Source organism: Podarcis muralis, chromosome 9 (assembly GCF_964188315.1).
Source record: "Podarcis muralis chromosome 9, rPodMur119.hap1.1, whole genome shotgun sequence".
Lineage (NCBI taxonomy): Eukaryota > Metazoa > Chordata > Lepidosauria > Squamata > Lacertidae > Podarcis > Podarcis muralis.
The window spans coordinates 58,470,852-58,491,692 of record NC_135663.1 but is presented as its reverse complement, the minus strand read 5'-3'; positions in this window follow the sequence as shown (position 1 = coordinate 58,491,692).

Sequence of the window (20,841 nt, the reverse complement as noted above, 5' to 3'; positions counted from 1 at the left end):
CGTTTACCTTCCCTCTATAAAGCGGTACCTATTTATCTACTTGCACTTAAGGGTGCTTTCGAACTGCTAGGTTGGCAGGCGCTGGGACCAAGCAACGGGAGCGCACCTTGATAGTGCCACTCTAAAACATACAACAGATTGATTGATTTTCAGGTGCAAGCCAACAATAAATCACATGGAGTAAGTGAAGTTAACTTTTTATTAGAAGAAACAGGTTTTGCTCAGGAGTGTCAGGCCTAAGAAGCAGGGCAAGTCCTCTTTGACAGGTCAAAATGGAGCACGTTCGGATTCCAAAAAAAGTTCTCAAACCAGAACACTTACTTCCGGGTTTGCAGTGTTTGGGTTCCAAGTTGTTTGAGTACCAAGGCATTTGAGAACCAAGGTACCACTGTACATCTAGGGGCTGGTCCCGACAGTCACAGACGTTAAAGTCTGGGTCAAGGATGCATAGTCATATTCTGTTATTCCACCTTAAGGAGGCATACAAAGCGACAGATGAGTTGTTTCTCTTTAAAAAAAATATATATCACAAAACAAACCCAAATAAATCAGATCAAACATAACCAAATAAAGCATAAAACCAAATAAGAGGCATGGAAACAATTGTTCATGAGCAGACTTAAAATAAGCCATTTGCATAAACAAAACACATCTTCTTTCTGCCATCTCCACCCAAGCTCTTCAAAATACTATCGTCTTGGTCTGTCAACTGGAAGACAGAACAGAAGGAATCAAACAGGCCTTTCTGTGGAAAGTGTGAACTGGCTCCATTTTAAAGCCTTGTGTAGGAGGTGATAGGTCTGGGATGGCCTATTCACATATATGAATCATCCCTTGTTCCAGTCAAAAGGTGAAGGGGCATGATGTAGGAACCAGGCGCTTGTCTCACTTACTTGAATGAGATTTGAAAAGATGTAAAAATACGAGCCTGAAAGTTGGCATCATTCCATTTCTGTTATAACTGTGGATGTCCAACCATCACAGCAGACATGGAACCCAAAAGATCTGTTGAAGCACCATAGAAGGAATCTTCTTCCATAGTGGAGATGCCATAGAGAATTATCTTAATGGGGAATTGGATTTTCCCCTTCTCCATGCATCTCTTTCCCCCGTTTTTGTAAGAAAATGGGAAAGACAGATACGATAGAAACAAATTAGCCTTCTGCAATGAGGAGAAATTATATAATTAATTGAGAGCTCTTTTAATCTAATTAAGAACCCTTGTCTCTAAATTTGTCATAATTTGCGTCCCAAGAAAAGCACTTCAATCAAGAAAGTGAAAGGATTAAGGGGATAGAAACATATCTTCAAAGATTTTACCAAGAGCCAAGTTCTAGTCTTAGTAACTCATTTTTAGTTACAACTTCCATTTACCAGGTTTTTAAAAAATGAATTAATATGGAGCAACATAAAAATACTAGAAGCTTGCAGCCATACAATCGCCTCCTTTCTCAGTCACCTCTGCTCTTTTCTTCAAGTCTCCTTTTCCTCCTCCTGCCCTCCACTAAGGTTTCTATTTCCTCCCTCCATTTTGCTTTTGGACTCTTTGCCTTTAACTTCTGGGACCTCTTTCCAGTGCTGCACAAGGACAGGAATATTTTTCAGCCCTACCTGGAGACTTCCAGGACCGATGCTGGAACCCTTTGCATGTAAAGCAAGCTGTAATACTCAGCAAATTGTTTGACATAACCAAACCAGAATGTCATCATATGCCTATACAATTGGAGGTAGTAGAGAAGTTTATGCAATTGAAGGGAATTGCTGTTTGAAGTTTACCTCCAAAGATTCATAGCGTTATCGAGTTGGAAGGGTCATCTAGTCAACCCCCTGCAATGCAGGAATCTCAGCTGGGTCATATTTGACAGATAGCCATCTGCCTTCCAAGGAAGGAGGTTTGAAGATGGGGACCACATTTCCCTACCTCTAGTCTGCAGGGATCTCATTTGTTCTCCAGTAATTAAGCTATGGTTTTCCCAGTAGTGACGTATGGAAGTGAGAGCTGGACTATAAAGAAGGCTGATCGCCGAAGAATTGATGCTTTTGAATTCTAGTGCTGGAGGAGACTCTTGAGAGTCCCATGGACTGCAAGAAGATCAAACCTATCCATTCTGAAGGAAATCAGCCCTGTGTGCTCACTGGAAAGACAGATCCTGAAGCTGAGGCTCCAATACTTTGGCCACCTTATGAGAAGAGAAGACTCCCTGGAAAAGACCCTGATGTTGGGAAAGATGGAGGGCGCAAGGAGAAGGGGACGACAGAGGACAAGATGGTTGGACAGTGTTCTCAAAGCTACCAGCATGAGTTTGACCAAACTGCGGGAGGCAGTGGAAGACAGGAGTGCCTGGTGTGCTTTGGTCCATGGGGTCACGAAGGGTCGGACACGACTAAACGACTAAACAACAACAACAAAAGTCTGCAGGGATCTCATTTGTTCTCCAGTAATTCTCAAAGATGATAGAGGCTCTGGGATTACATCTGCAAACTCCTTTAGTACCCTTGGGTGCAGTTCATCAGTCCTTGGAAATTTGGACTTGTTTAAGGTAGCCACATGTTCCCTTATCACCTCTTTTCCTATCTTTGCATCCTTTATTCTGCTATCAACAGGCTGGGCTCTGCTTTCCTTTGGGGTGAAGTGAGGCACTGAGTAAGTGTTGAGCAGTTTCACTTTCTCTCTGTCACCCAAGAGCATTTCTCCATCTTCTCCACGCAACTGACCTGCTATTTGCTCGTTCTTCCTCTTGCTTTGAATATAGCCAGAGAAAATTTTAAAAATTGTTTTTTACCTCTCTTGCAAACCTGATTTCATTCTGAGCTTTGGCCCGCCTGACCTTCTCCCTGAAAATGTTGGTGTATACTCTTCCTTCGCGATTTCTCCTTTCTTCCATTTCTTATACATATCCTGAAGTACTTCCATGGCAAGGCACACTGGGCAGTTACCAAACACAAAATAAAGGGAAGGGAAGGTGGGAATCCCTGAAAAGAATTGAGACCCAGGCATGGGTGCAGCTGTCTTATATTTCTGGAAGCAGACCAGAGGGAAGAATGTGAGACAAAGTCTCCCCATGATTGGTTCTCCCAGCAACCAGAGTGGCCAGCAAAGGAAGGAGGACTTGCTTCACTGGTCCATGCCGTGGGTGGGAGCCCCATCTGCTATGGCCATGGTGAACCAGAGTTTGGGTAAGCGGGCCTTGTCCCCCCTCCAACTTTTATCTTTGTAACAGCCCTGTGTGATGGGCTCGGGGGTAACCTGTGAAATGCAGTCCAGGATCAGTCCAGAATCCAAAGGTTCCACTAGGAGTCAGTCCGACAGGGCCAAGGCAGGACACGAGGCAGGAAACCAGGCAAGGTCAGGCACAGGATCTCAGGCAGGTTCTGGCAAACAGCAATGTTGCTCCCGCAACCTGGGGCGGGGTCCGACAGCCTTTTATCTTTGTCGGGGTAACGGCCGGTCCTGATCCCCCAGTGACTTACCTCCCTGTTTTGCCCGAAGACAAGCACTCCTCCTGCGAGTACTCAGGTCTCTCCTTCTCTCAGACCTTAGTCTCTACAGCTCGGGAGACATCGGTGGGTTACTAGACCCAGGGACTGCCTCAGCCTCCCCTGACCCAACCGGTAGTGGAGCAGCTGTCAGTGATGGCCCAGCTGAAGGCAACGAGGTAATCCCCACATCTGGAGCCAGGGCAGGCTCAGGCCCCAGACTCGGCCCAGCTGGTGTTTCTTGCAGGGGTACCTGTGCAGACTAGGACTCTTCAGGATCAGGCCCCAGACTTGGTTCAGATGATGCCTGAGGCAAAGGATCCGGTGCAGACTGAGTCTCCTCTGGTTCCGAGCCCGAGTCCCAGGCCATCACACCCTGTGCATAAGCAGCAGTTCTTGCCAACCACTGGAGGTGAGAGGATGTCGAGGGCCCAAACCACATACAGTGTACTGGGCCCAGGAAATCCTGCTGGTGTCTCTGTTCCTAGTGGCAAGAACCTTTATAGCTCATATTTATGCTTGCTTAACAACATATAAAATGGTGCTGTTGGGCCATTGGAATTAGAAGTATGCAGTTGATTTTCACAGCACTTTGAATATCTGAAAACATGCTGTGAGTTTCTGAAAACGAGTGCATCTTTTTTTAAAAACAAAACCCCTTTCTGTTGCTCTCTCTTTCATTGCAAAGTAAACACCTGTGCCAGTTGACTGATTTTCATATATTCAAATGTACACAGCTTGTCGGTCCCCAGTCCTAGAGAAAGCAAATTCTTTATTTATTTGCAAGGAGACAAATCCCCGACTCGCTTTTTTCTGTGCAGAAGTGAACTGTCTGTAGCTGATTCAAATTGCCTAATTCTCCAAGAATACACCCCACATATAAGCCATTATCCATTTTCATTGGGAAACAGTATTAATGTGTTTGGATTTATGTTCTGTTGCTTGGAAGGAAGGAAAGGGCTGGGAATGCAGTTTAGCTGGAAATGAATAACAAAGTAGAAGACTTAAGCAGTGACAATGCCATGAATATTTAAGTTGCTGCATTTGAATGCAAGTCCTTTGGAGTGTCCATCTTTCTTTAGTTACCTTACTGCAGATGACAAACTGGTACCGATTTATCTTTATTAATCTAGGAATCTGTTTACTTGCTGTTTTTCATTTTGTTACAATAGCATGGCTGGCTGTGGGATGGAGAATTACTGGTGAGGGCTGATTAGATTTCCTTTCCTATTATGTGATTTGCAGTGAAGATCTGATAAAATCTACAGGAAAATACCAGATTAAGGCAGGTCTGTTGTCAGGGCCAATGTACAAAATTGGCATTCCATAATGCGATTCGAATTCCCGTGACATGATGAGCTCTCGTTGCTTGGTCCCTGCTCCTGCCAACCTAGCAGTTCTAAAGCATGTCAAAGTGCAAGTAGATAAATAGGTACCACTCCAGCGGGAAGGTAAACGGCGCTTCCGTGTGCTGTTCTGGTTTGCCAGAAGCGGCTTAGTCATGCTGGCCACATGACCCGGAAGCTGTACGCCAGCTCCCTCGGCCAATAAAGTGAGATGAGTGCCACAACCCCAGAGTCGGTCACTACTGGACCTAATGGTCAGGGGTCCCTTTACCTTTTAGTGCAATGAGGTTTATCCAGGCACTGAGTCGCTGGCCTCATACCTGACAAATCCCATGGTCAGAGCTGCCCATTACAAGTCACTAAGGCACATGACAAGAGTCTCTTCTCCAATATTTTTCCTCTTAATGCCTTGAGACCAACCAACAGCGCTTCTCCTATTCTGCCTTGCTAAGAACTGAGAGGACCATTTCCTTTTTGGGGCACCTGTAGAGGTACCTCCCTTATTGCCCCCAAGAAGGATTGCACTCAATATTCAGAATGGTTTTTAAATGTTGTTTTCTTTATGCATGGTTCACACACACACCCCGTATGTTGTCATGTCCCCTAATATGGGCTGTTTTGGATGCCAATGAAACAGAAGTCCTAGTCTCGCAGGCTGGGAGATGATATATAATGAAATGAAAAAGGTATTTAAATATACCTTTTTGAAGAAACCAGAGGCCTTTCTCCTGGGCATTGTCAGCCAATTGGTGCCAAAGAAGGATAGAACTTTCTTTATGTATGCTACGACAGCAGCAAGAATACTTATCGCAAAGTATTGGAAGACACAAGATCTACCCACCCTGGAAGAATGGCAGATGAAGGTGATGGACCTGGCAGAAATGACCGGCAGAAACCGAGACCAGGGAGAAGAGTCGGTGGAAGAAGATTGGAAGAAATTTAAAGACTACCTACAGAAATATTGTAAAATTAATGAATGTTAAAATGATGTTGGATGAAAAGTTATGTGGTTTTTAGCTATAACACTATAAGGAGTATGAAAAAATGGGTTATTAACAGACAAAAATTTAATGTTATATTATTTTAAGATTAAAGATTAGGATAAACAAAGAGGGGAAGGATTTGCTGAACTAACAAATTGAACTGGAATACAAAAAGGGAGGTGTGAGGAGGTCCGGGAAATAAGCAAACGAAAGAAAGTGATGGAATGATGGAATTGGGTTTTTTTTACCTATTTTTACTTTTGTATTTTTCTTTTTTCATTTTGTAAAATTCTAATAAATATCTTTAAAAAAAGAAAAAGAAACAGAAGTCCTAGTCACTCATTTTCCCCTCGCTTGAGCCACGTTCACATGTTACACTGAACACAGGTACAAGAAGTCTGGACCCATGTATAAGTGTTTGTGTGGAAGAGCATGTATTTGCTGATTTGTACAGCTCAACTATTGGGTACACAGGTGCACAAACCACACACTTGTTGAATGTTACATAGGAATAACTTTACGAGCATACAGCTCAACTGTTGGTGTACACAGGTACACAGATTGTACCCTTATTGAATGTAACATACGGACGTCCTTTGATTACCATTACGATTGCCACTTAGAGGTTTCATTAATTAAGATACATATTGTTAAATTTCAAAAAATGAGAAGGGAAGGGAAAACCCATTCACCTCTCTTGTGGCAAAGGTGGCAATGGCAAGAGTGGGATGAAGAGTACTTTATCTCCTTCATCACCATCTTGTGGTGTGGGCCACTTGCCTGCTTGATCGCTTCAACTGCCCACTTGCCTGAGCTACTAGACTGCTAGTCTATCATCACAATTGCATGGCTGCCTACTGGTGGCCATGGAAACTGCAGCTTGATGACATTCTTCCAATTTTATTATATGTTAAGATAATGTAATATTTGCAATGGAAAGGTGGCTCTTTCTGCCTATTGTGTGGGCCAAGCAATGAGGAAAAGCAGGTGATGATTTCACAGCACCATGTATCCTGAAGCCAATGGAAATTAAGGATAATGCTAACTGACATCACTCTGAAGGGGTGATGTCACCGCTCTAACTAGGAGGCCCTCTGAACAATCTCCTAAATGGAATGCGATTTTGTTCTTGCTGTAAAATGTACCCCCAGTTTTACCTTATCCCCAGTAAATAAGTCATCTAGTATTCACAGGAAAGCACCTGTGTTGATTATACACACCACATCCTGCACACTGCAAGCTGTTTCAAAGCCCAGCCCTACCCCCTGTTGAGCATTTTAATGCTGTAATGTTCTGAAATATTAATAATAATTCTTTGAATACAGTCAGGAAATGAGATACTCCTGACATGATGTACGTTAAAGATGATCCTTACCATTTATGGTGTGTGTGTGGGGGGGGGGAATCCATAAATAAATTATTTAAATTGGGTCCACTCAATGAATAATTCAAACAGGAATAGCATACTTAGCCATTTGTATGACAGTTACTTTAAAGGGAAAAACAATAAAAATTGGTAGCTGCTCACGGATCTTTGTAGAAGCGTTAAAATCCAAATTGACAGCTCGTGTTTTTTTAAAAAAAATATATAAACCTCATGCATAGGTTGTAGAACAGCTGCTGAAGAAATTCAAGAGTGATAAGTAATTACGAGTAGAACATATGCAAAGATCAGCACAAAACGGGGGGGGGACTTTCTTCTAACCCTGGCAAGAGCCTTCAGTTTGCATTTACACTGTAAAGGGATGAGAACTAAAAAAAACAAAAAAAACCAGACACTCACTGCATATGGTAAGTAAGTAAATGGGGAGAGAAAGAGACTCATGGGAGACTAGACTAGATGGCATCAGTGGGCTTGAAAGTGTAGCTTTGGAGGGAGGTGTCCAGAACCTATTGCCTTTCTAATGATGTCAATGGGATCCAACATTTTTGCATGGGAATAAATATTTATTTCGATGCTTAAAAGCTTGGTTTGCCCTTTGAGCTGCAAACTGAGCTTCGCATGTGGGGAGTAATTTATCACTATTTCACGTCTCTTTCAGCTTTCAGGTGGTACCTCTCCCTATGCACCACCCAAAAAAAATTTTTAGAATAAAAGAACAACAGAAGAATCAAATAATATTTTATATTCAATTCTAAAAGGTAAAGGTAAAGGCACCCCTGCCCATACGGGCCAGTCTTGCCAGACTCTAGGGTTGTGCGCTCATCTCACTCTATAGGCCGGGAGCCAGCGCTGTCCGGAGACATTTCCGGGTCACGTGGCCAGCGTGACAAGCTGCATCTGGCGAGCCAGCGCAGCACACGGAACGCCGTTTACCTTCCCGCTGGTTAAGCAGTCCCTATTTATCTACTTGCACCCAGAGGTGCTTTCGAACTGCTATGTTTGCAGGCGCTGGGACCGAACAACGGGAGCGCACCCCGCCGCGGGGATTCGAACCGCCGACCTTTCGATCGGCAAGTCCTAGGCGCTGAGGCTTTAACCCACAGCGCCACCCGTGTCCCCACACGGTTTGATTACACATTGATTACACAAATGATAAGAAGCAGGCTGTTTTTAATTGTTGACTGAAGCATTTACTTTGAACCCAACCCAACACCCTTCTAGAAGTAGATTAAAATTGTTGGGCCTGGCTTACCTGAGTAAATGTGCAAAGGACTATGCTCTTAGATGGGTTGTACTGCTGATATATGTTATAGCATTGGATTGTTGATGCTGTGTTTTCAAATTTTTATTTTCATACAGTGGTACCTTGGTTCTCAAACTTAATCTGTTCCAGAAGTCTGTTCCAAAACCAAAGTGTTCCAAATCCAAGGTGCGCTTTCCTATAGAAAGTAATGCAAAATGGATTAATCCGTTCCAGACTTTTTAAAAACAACCCCTAAAACAGCAATTTAACATGAATTTTACTAACAAGACCATTGATACATAAAATGAAAGCAATAATCAATGTACTGTACTATAAAATAAATAAGATGGTATTGTAGATGATAAAAATTAAAATTATTTTTTTTTCTTACCTGCACTGATGATAGTCATTTTTTGGATAGGGAGCTTTTATCCATTCCCACAGTCACACAATCAATCAATCAGTAGTTGAACTGGGTTCCACACAGTCAACAAAACAAATTAACCGAAAAAGCCTGAAAAACAAAAACGCAACAGAAATAGCAAAAACAAAAGAGCCAAACTTAATCCGTTCCGAAAGTCCGTTTGACTTCCGAAATGTTTGAAAACCAAGGTGCAGCTTCTGATTGGTGCAGATGCCCCAGAAACAATAGCCGACAGCCGCATCGGACGTTTGGCTTCCGAAAAATGTTCGAAAACTGGAACACTTACTTCTGGGTTTTCAGCGTTTGGGAACCAAGGCGTTTGAGAATCAAGGTACCACTGTATGCAACTTAATTAGGTGTTTAGGCTAGAGATTCCCCACCCATGACATGATCCACATGTGAACTTTAGGACTGCAATTCTAGTCTCACCTGGGAGTGGGAAGAATGTGGATTGTGTGGCTTTTGTAGGGTGGAATCTAGCCCCAGTGGTCAAGCTGGTATACCCTGGTTATGTGATACCCTGGTTATGAAGGGATGAGAATGCAAGGACATCACTGGGCCTTTTCTGAAATGGCATTGGTACTATCTGAAGAAGTGCAGCAGTGTGACTCCTCATGTAGTTCTGGTCCTTTTGGGTTACTTTAGATAGATTGCATACTGCCTTCCTAGCAGTGCTGCTGCCTTCGTCCCCTGGCCGGTCCTGCATTGTGGACTTCTCCCATGTGACCTGGCACTTCCACCACACTGGAGTGGTTCTAGAAGGGGAGAAGCTGTTGGTAACCCTGAAAGGAGTTCAAGATCTTCCACTGAAGTCTCGACATGCATTCAGGCTGAAAGGGGATGTAACAGACGCAAATAAAAAGGTCCATATAGTTAAACCTATACAGACCGTATAGTTAAAGCTATACGGACCTTCCATAGTGTTGTATGGAAGTGAGAGCTGGACCATAAAGAAGACTGATCACCAAAGAATTGATGCTTTTGAATTATGGTGCTGGAGGAGACTCTTGAGAGTCCCATGGACTGCAAGAAGATCAAAACTCTCCATTCTTAAGGAAATCAGCCCTGAGTGCTCACTGGAAGGACAGATCCTGAAGCTGAGGTTCCAATACTTTGGCCACCTCATGAGAAGAGAAGATTCCCTGGGAAAGACCCTGATGTTGGGAAAGATGGAGGACACAAGGAGAAGGGGACGGCAGAGAATGAAATGGTTGGACAGTGTTCTCAAAGCTACCAGCATGAGTTTGACCAAACTGTGCGAGGCAGTAGAAGACAGGAGTGCCTGGCGTGCTCTGGTCCATGGGGTCACGAGTAGTTGGACACGACTAAACTAAACAACAACAACAAATGGCAAATCCTATCCATGAAATCGAAAAGATTCCCGCAGCTGTGCATTCAGGCAAAAAACTATTCTAGATTCTTCCAATCAAGTGGTGCATTAAATTTTACAGGAGAATGGATGTGTTACATTGACACGCTGCTCCACCTACTATTTTTAACCCCAACTTGATTGTTAAATAAATGCATTTTCCTATTAGATCATTGGCAGCAATACCTGTTTACTGTTTTCCTCCCACGTTTCACTGGCTGCTCTTTTCACACCGTTAATTTGTGCTGTATAACAACTGCTATAAAATGAATCACATCCTCCCCCCTCGGTCCCCTACATCTCAACCATCACTCTCGTCTTAGCAACTTTATTATGAAAATAATTTATCGGTTTTCCCCAGACCATCAATTAACACTGTGCACTGCTACACTCTTAAATTCAAGAATATAATTTATTTCCTAGACCTATGTCTGCAACCCGCAAACAGAGCAGAACAAAAGGCAGAACAGTTTGCCAAGGTGCTTCTGTCAGCATTTTTCTGATTATCGGGGTAATCTGCCAGCAATGAACAGTTCCCATTAACCTTGTTAATACTGTCTGCACTCAAAACCATCAGAATCTATATTAATACCAATCCATGCCACCCCATTAAATATGGGGAAAGAAAAATAATAATAATACAATTACATGTTAGAATTTAGTATTTTCATGTAAATATTTATTCACTTTAAAATAATCGTATGTGCGGAAATTTTGTGCACATTTTTCATTTCAACATTATTATTGTAATGTTAAATAGCTACTATATATTCACCAAGTATGGGGTGTTAGGGGAAGGGCAGTAACTCTGGTGGGGGAGACACCATGCTCCTTCTGGGGTAGTTTGTCCACCTTTGGCTCCCACTCTGCACTCAGCAATCACCTGTGGCTCCTAGAAGCTGTCAGCATGCGACAGGTGAACGGCTTCCAACTAGATGGCTAAACCAGGTAAGGGTTGCCAATGGGTTTCAAACCCTCGTTGACTTAGAGACTTCTCCTGCATGTGAAGGATGTTAGATTTCTGTTATGCCACTGTGCAGTTTTTGGAGTCACAAGACTCTGTTGACATTCCAGACTGTTGGAAGTCTCACAGGAGATGGGAGATGGATGTTGATGTTACTGGTTTCCTGTTTCTTTTTTCCTGTTGTTCTCTGTCTCTCACAGAGAGCAGACGCATATTCTTTTCTGTCCTGCGTAGTTAGAAATAAACAAAGCAATGTAGCACACATTTCTCGGCTCCTTCTGCTGCTTGGATACTCTGCGTAATGGGAGCCAGAATCTAGTACTAAAAGAGTTTTGGAACTGATTCAAGAATTTGGTCAGGTTGCAGGATTTAAGCTGAATAAGCTAAAAACAAAGGTTTTAGAGAAAAATTTAACAGCGATTGAGAGAGAGAGGTTTCAGAACGAGACAGGTTTAACAGTGGTTAAGAAAGTGAAATACCTGGGGATTAACATGACAGCCAAAAATGGGAACTTATTTAAAGACAACTATGAAAAATGCTGGACGGAAGTGAAAAGAGATTTAGAAATTTGGTCAAACTTGAAGCTTTCACTGCTAGGCCGCATTGCTGCGATAAAGATGAATGTATTGCCAAGAATGTTATTTCTGTTTCAAACATTGCAAATTTTGGATAAAATGGATTGTTTCAAGAAGTGGCAGAGAGACATTTCTAGATTTGTCTGGCAGGGCAAGAAGCCTAGAATAAAATTTAAAATACTAATGGATGCAAAGGAAAGAGGTGGATTTGCCCTGCCAGACATTAAACTTTATTATGAATCAGCAGCTTTCTGCTGGTTGAAAGAATGGCTACTTCTTGAAAACACAGACATCTTGGACATAGAAGGTTTTAATAATGTATGTGGTTGGCATGCATATTTATGGTATGATAAGGTCAAAGCACATAAAGCATTTAAAAACCATATTGTCAGGAAAGCAGTGTTTAATGTCTGGACAAGATATAACGATTTGCTTGAAAATAAAACCCCAAGGTGGTTGTCACCGATGGAAGCGAAGGTTCAGAAAAAACTCAATATGGAGGCCAAATGGCCGAAATATTGGGAAATTTTGGAACAAGAGGGAGATAAATTGAAATTGTAGAGTTTTGAAAAACTAAAAAACAAAGTGCGAGATTGGCTTCATTATTATCAAATAATGGAGGCATACAATTTGGACACGAAAATTGGATTCCAGGTGGAAAAATCAAAATTGGAAACAGAACTGTTAGATTCCAAAACTAAGACTTTGTCTAGGATGTATAACTTGCTGTTGAAATGGAATACTCAGGATGAAACGGTGAAATCTGCTATGATTAAGTGGGCAGAAGATGTTGGACATAACATTATGATGGCTGACTGGGAACAGTTATGGACCACAAGTATGAAGTTTACGGCATGTAATGCCTTAAGAGAGAATATTATGAAAATGATATACAGGTGGTACATGACACCCATCAAGCTTGCAAAAATCTATCACTTGCCCGATAATAAATGTTGGAAATATAAAGAAACTGAAGGTACATTCTTTCACCTTTGGTGGACGTGCCCAAGGATTAAGGCTTTCTGGGAGATGATATATAATGAAATGAAATGAAAAAGGTATTTAAGTATACCTTCCTGAAGAAACCAGAGGCCTTTCTCCTGGGCATTGTCGGCCAATTGGTGCCAAAGAAGGATAGAAATTTCTTTATGTATGCTACCACAGCAGCAAGAATACTTATCGCAAAGTATTGGAAGACACAAGATCTACCCACCCTGGAAGAATGGCAGATGAAGGTGATCGATTATATGGAATTGGCGGAAATGACCGGCAGAATCCGAGACCAGGTAGAAGAGTTGGTGGAAGAAGATTGGGAGAAATTTAAAGATTATTTACAGAAATATTGTAAAATTAATGAATGTTAGAACGATGTTGGATTGAAGCTAAGTGGTTTTCAGCAGTAATGTTATAAGGATGTGTAAAAATGGACTGATAATAAGGGAACAACTTAAAGTTATAATATATTTAAGATTAAAGATTAGGATAAAAATAAAGAGGGAAAGGATTTGCTGAACCAACTAATTGAACTGGATACAAAAAAGGGAGGTGTGAGGAGGTCTGGGAAACAAGCGAATGAAAGATAAGACATGAAAAGATTGAATTGTTTTTAACTGTTTTTATTTTGTATTTTGTATTTTTCTTTTTTCTTTTTGTAATACTTTGAAAATTTTAATAAAAATCTTTAAAAAAAAAAAAAGGATACTCTGCGTAATGGAGGAGCGTGCCTGAAGCCCCATCAAAGGCTTAGGTTGTTAATCACCGCCGGAGGAGGAGAGCCTGATGGATTCCGTAGATACGACATGGAGGAGAGCTATTTCAGCTCGGTCATACGGAAGCTCCCACTCTGGTGGGTTGAGTGGACAAGACCAATAGTGGATCCAACAGTCAAGAAGGCAGTTCCTGCACATGCTGCAGAGGCAAGTGAGGGGCAGATGGGACTTGTCAGCCTGGGACGATAGCCCATTTAAGAGAAGGAGAACTCTGATCCTAAACCTCCACTGCCTAACCTCCAGGATATATTTGGAAGAAGAAAAGGCTAAGGAGTAAATCCTACCCAAATCTGGAATGGAGTTCCTAAGACGATTGGATGGCACCTTGTATGCCTTCTTCTAGCAACCGCTGCAGCCAAGTTGGTCCCAAACATATCGCTCTGCTTTTCTTTGGACCACATTAGTGAGGCTGGGGCAGGGGAAAGTTTTGTCATCTGGGCAGCCCAGGACCTCCATACACACTGCCCAGGCTTGCAGCCTGGGGAGGTCACTCTGGTGCTGCTAAATGTAGCAGTTTGACTTCAACCCTGGAGGCACACTCCATTGTCTCTTGAGACAGATGGATGGCAGCAACAACAAATTCACCAAGTAGGGGTGTATCAGTGTAACTACTGAGCCAGCCTTCTCCAGAAATTGTTGGGCTGCAACTTCCATGGTGCCTGACCACTGGCCAGATTGGATGGAGATGATGGGGGGTTATAGTCCAGCATCCTCTGGAGACCCAAGGTTGGAGAAGGCTTCACTAAGGAAATCATCTCATGGGTAAGCTCAAAATCCTCCTACCACTTAGTCTACCATGATGAGCCACAAGTCCCTGGTGATGTCAGGATGATTTTTCATATAGCCTGTGAGCAAACATTTATCCTTATGTCCCTGCACATAGGTAAAAATATTCATTGGCATACCTGCCATTTGAGAGCATTGTCTAATATCAATTATAGCAGCCAAAGGTTCACGTCCAGATTAAAATGATGGCGGTTTGTCCGGTGCTGTAAGCGATCATATTATCTTGAAACATTGTCCACATGTTAAACGTTGTGGCATGACTTCTTTTTTCCCCATTTCCATTTCATTTCATTTTATTCACATAATATACATTCTTTACAACAAAGAACTCCAAAATAAGCAGACAACTCCAAAATAAAATCATATATAACAAAACCATAAGTCTCATGTTTTCATTTACACTGATCTCCTCTCTGATACCTTTACTTGATATTTCTTGCTGCTTTCTGCTTTCCTTATAGAATCTTTATAAAAATTTAAATCTCTTGAATCCTATACCAATCTTTAACAATTTCAATTAATCCCTTCTCCTCCCTCCCCCACAGCCCAGTACTTCCCTCCACCCGTGTGTGATCTTCTATTATTATTTTTGTTATTGTTGCGTTATTCACTTTATTTGTTATTCCATCCTTGATATATTATCCTATCTCCTTGAGCCTTTTAAACTTTTGCATATTAATTTTTAAACTCCAGCACCAACTTTTTTCATGTATTCCTTAACACATTCCCACTCTTTATTAATTTTTTGATTAGAGGAGCCTCTAATTGATGCTGTTAATTTTGCCATCTCTGCGAATTCAAGAAATTTGGTTCTCCATTCTAATAATTCTGGCATTTTATCAGTTTTCAATTTTTTGCCACTACAATTCTGGCTGCCGTGGTTGCGTAAAGGAATACATTCCTTTTATCCTTAGGGATGTCACTTGATACCAAACCCAGCAAAAATGCCTCTGGTTTTTTAAAAATTGAACTTCTAAATATCTTTTTAAGCTCTTCATGTATCATAATCCAGAATTGTTTCACCACTTTGCACCCCCACCAAATATGATACATTGTCCCCACCTCTATTTTGCATCTCCAACAGAGATTTGATTGTGTTTTATACATTTTTGATAGTTTCACTGGGGTGAGGTACCAGCATGACTTCTAGCTTCCTGTAAATGGACTTCCACTGGCAGAAGTTGGAGAGGCAATTTCTATCGATTCTTCTTTGTTCTCTGCTCCAAAAATCTAGAGGATTATGGCAGTCTCTAGAATAACATGATAGGAAGTACTGGGAACTGCAGAGGGAGGCAGAGCCAGTGAAAATCACTTCGTTCCTCTTTATTCCAGCAGGGGCACCTGCTAGTTCAGAGTCCCATCCTTGCATGGAGGAGCAACTCAAGACACAAGCCTATGTCTGGAGGTACTGTTACGATAAAAATAAATAGGCAGTGGGACAAACTGTTACCTGCATAAAGTGGATGTATGCTCCATTTTGACTGAAAACTGGAATGTGTAAGTCACTTATGGACATTTGAAGAAGACACAGTTGACCTCTGTTGACAACTAAACATTAATTTGACCAGAATGCTTACTTTAGAGCCTTCTGACTTGTGTAGCGTCTCTTTATCGATCCAGTCGCTTTTCCATTAAAGCAAGTTCTCAAGGCAACTTACAGAACAGACTGAAAATGCCATAAAATAGTGTAAAACTCAACTGCCAAAACCAGTATTAAAGAAAAGGAAACAACAACCTCATCGATGCTTAATAGCCGGGGGGGGGGGTCTCTCGTGTGCACTTTTGATTGAAAGAGGTCAGGAAGGTGACTTGAGGTATCTCCCCAAGGCCTGGAATTTTCCACCAGGTAAAGCTGCTGTTCCATGCTCCAACTAATCCCTGAGCTCATAGCTGAAACAACTGGAGCAAACCATGTCCTTCTTATGGAAGATGTGGTGAGGAATGCAAACCTCCTAAAGCACCTACAGTCATCCATCTCTCTAAATTGTGTCGCCATAAGTTGGTAAAATTAACAGGATAAAGAAGAAGAAGAGGAGTTTGGATTTGATATCCCACCTCTCACTCCCTTTAAGGAGTCTCAAAGCGGCTAACAATCTCCTTTCCCTTCCTCCCCCACAACAAACACTCTGTGAGGTGAGTGGGGCTGAGAGACTTCAAAGAAGTGTGACTGGCCCAAGATCACTCAGCAGCTGCATGTGGCAGAGTGGAGACGCGAACCCGGTTCCCCAGATTACGAGACTACCGCTATTAACCACTACACCACACTGGCTCTCCACTAAATAAACTAGTATTTAGTACGCTTTAGGAGTATACGCTTCTTAAATCTGATGCCTGAGTCAGTCTGCCTCACTCTGTCAATTAGTACAGTAAGCCCTGCACCAACCCAGTAGACGTAGATGAATCTGTCCATTTTGAATTTTCTCATTTTTTCCAATCTTCAGTTCAGCTCTCTGTGTTCTCATGTTGCTTAGGGGAGAAGTGATTCCTTGTTAAAATATGAACACAATTTCCTCCTGTTGTGCTAAATACATTGCTAAGAAGCACGCCAGGAGTGGGGCAGGAGGTGAGTGTCTATTAATTACAACACAGGGGTCCAATTTGCATCAGGGGAGCAGAGAGTTGACATTTCCCCTTCCCAGCTGAAATGCCAATATAGATTGCTCCCTGTGCTGAGATTAGCTTGGGGGGAGAGCTCTCATTGCCTGCAATAGGAACGTCTCCTCCGCCCTTGGGACAATCTTTGTGAGGATCAAGGTCAGGAAGTGAAGGGTAAAACCTCCCTCTCTTGGGTTCGGCACCCCCAAATTCCTCCTCCCCATACTGGTACTTAGAGAAAGAAAAAACTCAGCTATACTTTATCAAGTATAAGGGTTTAATTCACACAGAAATGAAAAATGTGTACGTATTAATGAAGGTTTTGAATGGAGAATGGCTAAACGTATGTTGCTAAACACTGACGTTTTTCCACAAGGCCTCTTCTCCTCCCAGAGGGGAGGAGCTTCCTGCAGCGGCAGGGAGGCGTATTCGGCTCCCTGCTTCCGATTGCCTCTGCTGCCACGGCCAAGCCTTTCAGCCAGTGGTTAGGCATTGGAATAGGTGTGCTGTGTTGGAGAATTGGGTATGGGCCATCATCTACCCCTCCTGTTTTGGGTATTCCGTTAAAGGAACCCGGCGGTCGTGGATCCTGTCCAATGCCCTGCTGGTGGCTAGGGCCATGGCACGACCCCCGGTGATGTCATGGGGAAGCTTCCAGTTGTATTTGCATCAACAATTCCTCCCACTAGTTGTTAACCCTGAAAGGACTCCCTGCTGAGTGGGGTGGAGTCATGTGTTGCTGTTTTATCCAATGCCTAAGCCAATACTACTCACATGCTGTAACCAATAAAGTTGTGGCCTAATTTTTCCCATTAACCTAAAATAATGTGTCTTTGGGTCTTATTATAATCCTATGCGGGTGGCGGGTCCTCAACTCACAAAGAGTTTTTCTAAGGGACTCTGTGTTAGGTTGTGGGCGAACATATCAGACGACACAGCGATTCTTCAAACAGCTCTTCTTTATTCTGAGGCCAGGACTGAACTGAGCTGAAGGGCTCAGTCAGCCTGCTTATATAGAGCTCCAGTACCTTGTTACTGTAACAACTTTCTAAAACTGCAACAAATTTTCATGGGTTTTTAAACAAATACAGATACAACTATTAAACCCTTATCCAGCAGTACAGCTAATGGTGTTTGTTATGTCTGTTGTCTCTAGACATACACATACTTTTAGCATTCAAAGATATTTGACGTAACCCCTCCATTGAGAATATTGAGCTGTTGGTATAGCAAACTCTTGATTTTGGCCAGTAGCATAGTTAAAGAAAGGGGTCCATGTTTCTTGGAAGGTATCTCTACTTAAATGGCCTTTAAATGCATCTCCTCTAGGTGCAAGAGCTAGGTTCCACAGATGACAGTGGAATTAAGTGGAAGAGATCACTGTGGAATGGTCCCAGATATTGGGGCTTACAGGCATGTTTAAAGTCCGTTTTGGGGTCCTAATTTGGCCTGTCGGTCGTTTTAATCCGGGGTACAATCCAAAAAAGCTCAACAACTCTGGGGTAAAATCGTAAAGAAAAAAGCTTTGGTCGGCCCCCAGGCATGTCAACTTCATCAAATCTGGCCCTGGGTACCCCTGGTTTAGGATTACTGTTTCAACACCTCTTTGTCACCATATCAAAAGCCAAAGCTAGCTTTTATTCCCTGATATTTTGCGGCAGGTTATCTCCTTTCCACAAATGTGGGTCACCTTTTGCTCCCATATACTCAAGTTCAGCTCACATTGTTGGGTGGGGGGGAGCTTCCCAAGGAAACCGTCGGTGTTGCGAATCTTTGTGCCAGGGAAGCTATTGCGCATTCGTGACCTTCGAACCGCAGGACATCTCCTGTAATAATAGCACAATTATTAAATGATGGATTTCTTTTAGGAGGCAACTGAGAGAGAGAAAAATTGGAGAGTGACCCTCAGGGAAAAGATGAGACAAAGAGGTACGGCGTCTGTCATTTTGCTATCAACTCAGTTTTGCATTAATAGAGACAGACAGGAACCTTTCCACCTCTGAATTATTAAAGGCAGGGGGATACACAGCACACACATCAGTGTTTTTGCTTTGGAACAAATGTGAAATCAGATTGTTTTCGGTAACTGAGCGATTGCCCTATTTCTCACCCACCCGCCTTGTTAGAGAAAAACCAACTGCCGCTTATTGCTCCCTAGAAAGCTTCATCCAAAAAATACTATTTATTATGTTCTTTGTAAAGAAGAAGAAGAAGAAGCCAAAACAGTATTTGGTTTATGATCAGAATTGAATAAAAATGATTTTAAAACAGGTTAGTATCCAAAGACATCATGCTCAGAACAGAATCATTAACTAAAACCATTGACAAGTCAATAAAAATAAATAAAAAACAAGTTAAAAATCAAACAAACCACAGTTGAAATCGTAGAAATATTTTATTTAAAACAAACCAATCAACCCTTGGCCATTTCAGTGTACCAACGTTTCTTCAAGAAATCATCCGCCAAGCACCCCTTTCTTAACTTTGCATAGATTATAGCTGGTATGTGATTTATCAAACTATTTTTTTCTCCACATGGGAATGATTAGCTCATTTGTGCACTACGGGGGTTGCATTTCCAGCAGGGACCATGTTGGCTTGAGACATTAAAGAAATGGGGAAATCTTTGTGTTTACATGGCATTTTAATCAACAAAACAGAATCATTTTTAGCCGAAAATGGGGTCTAATTAAGAGAATTAATACATGGTTGCCCCAGGCAGTGAGGCAGCAGTGGCAGAAAGCTCATAATACTGGCTGACTTAATTAGAGAAGTGGGCCAATTATACCTGTTATTTGCAAATTATTTAGTAATAGCAGTAACAGCAGCGGCGGCTCTTTACCTTGGTAGAGTTCCCTGCAGCGAGGTGTGTTTCTGATGTAAACTTAGGGCAGACACATCTTGCTTCTCTCACTTCTCCTTGGGTCATGCACAAGTTATTGTCAGGACTGGGCATGGGCTGAGAGAGTTGGGAGCAGGGAACTGAGAGGCTCCAGTCACACAGCTTGGCCCATGGAGCAGAGAACATCAATCCCTAACAAGGATGGGCAGATCCATCTCTTTCTAGCCCATGCCAGTATCACACATGCAGGGGCATAGCTAGCTGCTCTGGCACCCGGTGTCAGGAGTGCGTGCAGGAACCAGGCCCTGTGACCAGTAAGGCTTCGCAGGACTGGGGCCTCCCTAAGTTTGTTCTGGAGAGGCAAGGCGCTGCCGCACAGGTGAGGCCGCTTGGTAACTCGCTGCACCTGGTGGCAAGAGCCGGGAAGGGATATAAGGTCAGCATTTCCCTTCGGCTCTTTGCCACAGCAACACATTTCCTGCCTTGTTGTGTTTGGCTCCTTGTTTCCTGATCCTTGGACCTCGGCTCCTTGACTCACTTCTTGACCCTCGGACCCCTGACTTTGTGACTCCTTGCTTCTCGACCCTTGGACCCTTGACTTTGTGACTCCTTGATTCCTGACCCTCAGACCCCTGGCTTCTGGACTCTTGTTCCTGCTCCCACCCAGCCATCTTGCCCCCGGTCCCGACGTCCTCTGCCAGGACTTCGATTGCCTGTAGACCGGACTGTGACACCCAGAGCGGCAGGACAGGACGATCTGTGCATGGGGGCGCCCCGGTGAGCTGCCCATGGAGTCTGCCTGGTGGATGCAAGCCACCAAGAACGGCAAGGAGAAAAGCCATGTTTTCTTTGTCCTGATCTATGTACAGTGGACGGGACGCGGGTGGCGCTGTGGGTAAAAACCTCAGCGCCTAGGGCTTGCCGATCGAAAGGTTGGTGGTTCGAATCCCCGTGGCGGGGTGCGCTCCCGCTGCTCGGTCCCTGCCAACCTAGCAGTTCGAAAACACCCCCGGGTGCAAGTAGATAAATAGGGACCGCTTACTGGCGGGAAGGTAAACGGCGTTTCCGTGTGCGGCTCTGGCTC